Source organism: Eucalyptus grandis, chromosome 7 (assembly GCF_016545825.1).
Source record: "Eucalyptus grandis isolate ANBG69807.140 chromosome 7, ASM1654582v1, whole genome shotgun sequence".
In the NCBI taxonomy this organism is placed as follows: domain Eukaryota; kingdom Viridiplantae; phylum Streptophyta; class Magnoliopsida; order Myrtales; family Myrtaceae; genus Eucalyptus; species Eucalyptus grandis.
In genome coordinates, this window is record NC_052618.1 from 55,589,023 (window position 1) to 55,592,334 (window position 3,312).

The following is a 3,312-nucleotide window of genomic DNA, read 5'->3' on the forward strand; positions in this document are numbered from 1 at the left end:
TCATACTTCATATGGTTTCTCTATAGTTATATTTTTAAGCCTTTACTGTGCCTTTTTAATGTTCATACATGCATGTACTCGTTGTCAAAATATTCATTTAGTGAATATTATTTTAGTATTTTAGCAATGATGAGTTAATGGAGACGAGGCTCCATCGGACTCTATATTAAGAGGCTAAGCACTCTCATATCCCAACTCTCAAAGCGCGCGGGCGCGCGCACATCTCTCTCTCTCTCTCTCTCTCTCTGGCTCTTTCTCTCTTCACTGGCCTCTTCCTTGATCTTCCACTTTGTTGTTCTTAGGCTCCTTTCAAGCTTTTTCACTGTGCAATTTTTCCACTTGTGTGTTCCTGATCTCTCCCTTTTCCTATAGTGGTTGACATGGGATTTTAGTACTAAGAAAAAACACAGCAGTTCTCTCTCTCTCTCTCTCTCTCTCTCTCTCTCTCTCTCTCTCTCTCTCTCTCTCTCTCTCTCTCTCTCAAGACAAGGGTTTCGAACCTTTTTCTTAATGCCCTTGATTTACTTTTGTTTCTTCGCTTTACCTTTTCCTTTATCTCACGGGATGCTAAAAGTTGGGTAATTATAGAATCTAGGGTTAGGGTTTTTATCTCATCTGCATGTGGATCGGTGATGACAAATTACCCCTATATGAAGAAGCCCGAGTCATTGTTTGCCTTTGCAGCATCATGAAGATTCACAAGAGAACTTTCTTTTTTGAAGAGAGCGTCTTTTTTAATAATTAACGGTGGTTTAGTTTATGTGGTCCCTAATTCCACCTTAAAAGCGTCTCTCTTCAATATGATTTTACCATGGGAATCTTGATGATGCTGCAGTGGCAATAAATGGCTATTCACTCTCAAAAGCCAGAAGTCAGAGATCAAATTTACGAGGATGAAGGTAATTATACTTTTATCAGTTAATCAAAAGCAAACCCTAATTTTTCAAGAACTCTCCAAGAAGAAGAGGAGTTTAGAAGAGCGATGCTTGCTATCTTTGTTGATGGGTCTTGAGGTTCTTGGTTCTGTTAACCCAACATGGAACAGAGTTTAAGTTCGAGAAAAGGAGATGACTTTTCCTTGGTATATATTGCGTTAAAGATCATAATATGTTTCTGCTTTTTCGGTGAAGTTAATATTTGTAGGGATTTGATTGAGTGATGCATCTAAATTTTTTCCACACAGCAACGCACCAGACCTTTCGCTCGCTATGTCTGTACTTGCGTACAAGAGAAGAACTCGGGTAACTCAAGAGCATGATGCGATTGAAAGCTGTTTCTGCTTCATGTATATTGTTAGTATATCGTGTCATCTTGGGTATGTGTTTTTTGAAGGAGTTTTTTGAGTCTCATTTGCCCATATACTGTTCTCGTTTGGTTCTGTAAGGTTAGCAAGTTTGCTGGAGCAGTCATTAGATAGCAATAGATGTGCAATACACGCTTTAACTGGGAGAGTTGCTGACTTGCTTTTTTGCGATAATATATCAATTGTACGTTATTACGCATTCTGTGGTTTAATCCATGGTTTCCTTTGGCATGTCTTTTTTCTCTGGTTCACCTCGTGTCAGCCTTATTTAGGTGTTGGCATCACTAAACGTTATCTTTCTCAAGAGCGGAGACCGAGTCGTTGAGTTATTTTCCTTATGTCACCTGACTAACCTCACTGCTCGTGCTCATCCATCACATCTTAACACAGAACGACAACATTTGGCCAAGAAGAGGTACGACAGCAGATTTCAGGGAAGTTTTGATTCTAAACACCTGAAAAATGGCTATCTTCCTTTCCATACTTACATAGTGGAAAGATGGTTCCTCTAAATTTAGTGAGATTATCATTATCCTATGCTAGGAATCCATCTTGTGCTGTGTTTTCCTTGGTATGATGGGATCTGCAAGACGCACAAGTCAAATACAAGAAAGGACTACATGACTCCATCAGAGCAGTTCTTCTTGCCCAAATTTCCCCATCTTTGGAAACCTGAGCATCTGGGTTTGTAGTGGTTCTATGGTGGATTGGATAGCTAGCCTTTATTTCTATGAAGTGGATCTTTTTCATTCACATCTCCATAATCAATCCTTGAAGACCCTTTTCTTGAATTTCTTTTTGGGTGATCTTTTGATCAGACCCCCTTATATCCAGTGGTGCTAGGCTTGCGAGTACTTACTAATCTGTGACTATGAGGTGGAACAAAAGAGTAATCGGTCTTGTATAAAGAGAACTTACATTAGATTCTGTCCAGAAAGATTTTTGTGGCGAGTTCGCAATTATTTGACACACAAGACGTTTTGTTTATGGCTTGGAATCCCATCTCCCTTCATTCAGTAAGGTTGTGGAAGCTGGCACTCTTGCTCAAAATATCCACAAAGATTTCGCCACTTCACCTATCCATTCAATTATTCGCGGAGAATTGTCTAGGTCGCATAGTGTACCTTGTCCCTTTGGAACCTCATCAAGATTCACAAATGGCGGAGCGTCAAATTTTAGGACGGTCCCATGCCACCTACCGAGACCGGTGAAGTTATTCCATGGCACCTATGAACATGACTGCCCGTACAATGCAAACGTTGTCGCATACGTTACAACCATAAAGAAACTTACGAATACGCACATAACCAACTATGCAAATGTGCATTAGCTTTTTCTAGGGCTTTCCCAGGTGATGGTGATGATGGCTCTTGTAGTCCGTTCATTCCAACGCAGCAATTCCGTTGCAGGAGACAACACCAATTTAAATTAATTACGAAAACCTGAAAAGGAGGCGGATTTTGTGGAAGAATATTGAATCTCATTAGGCATCTGCACAGAATTATACTCTCCCTTCTACCAGCTTCAAGTTTCAACAATGCACTCCCAACTAAAATGCGATTCTCTTCCTCTCTCTCCGAAAAACATGTGGCGAGGGTTTCTATGCGGAATCCATTTGGCTCTCTCTTTTCTTCTGTAGATGGTGCACATTTATCTACAATTCTTTCAAATATGGGAAGTCTGCATACAGTATGATAGAGTCTGCAACAGTGAGGGAAGATGATTGGATTCTCTAAATCTGAGGGAGGCAGAGATTTCATTTTCCGTACTGGCGAAACCCACCTGGATCATCAGTGTATGTCTGTACTTGGGTTAAAATATGTGTACCTTCGGATATCATGACAGATATGAGAGAGAGAGTGAGTGGCCTTTTTGCTTCTTGGGGTTTTTCTCATTACTCCTTCCTTTGGATCTTTCACTCCAAACATTAATGAAATAGCAAAGTTTTGCAGAGCGTTTTCTTTCCCTTCAGCTAACGTCGCTTTTGCTGTTCCTGGGTGTTCGTACGT

At 40.4% G+C, this 3,312-nt stretch overlaps 1 long non-coding RNA gene across 2 annotated transcripts; it reads left to right on the plus strand.

Annotated features, from left to right (window-relative positions):
* The first annotated feature begins 228 nt into the window (after positions 1–228).
* LOC104454307 lies at positions 229–2,290 on the plus strand. Of its 2 annotated transcripts, none has more exons than XR_001988762.2 (2): positions 229–1,081; positions 1,184–2,290. It is a non-coding gene; the product is annotated as an uncharacterized LOC104454307 (long non-coding RNA). The 2 variants fall into 2 exon arrangements; XR_001988763.2 differs by having other exon boundaries at positions 229–899.
* Positions 2,291–3,312: the final 1,022 nt, after the last annotated feature.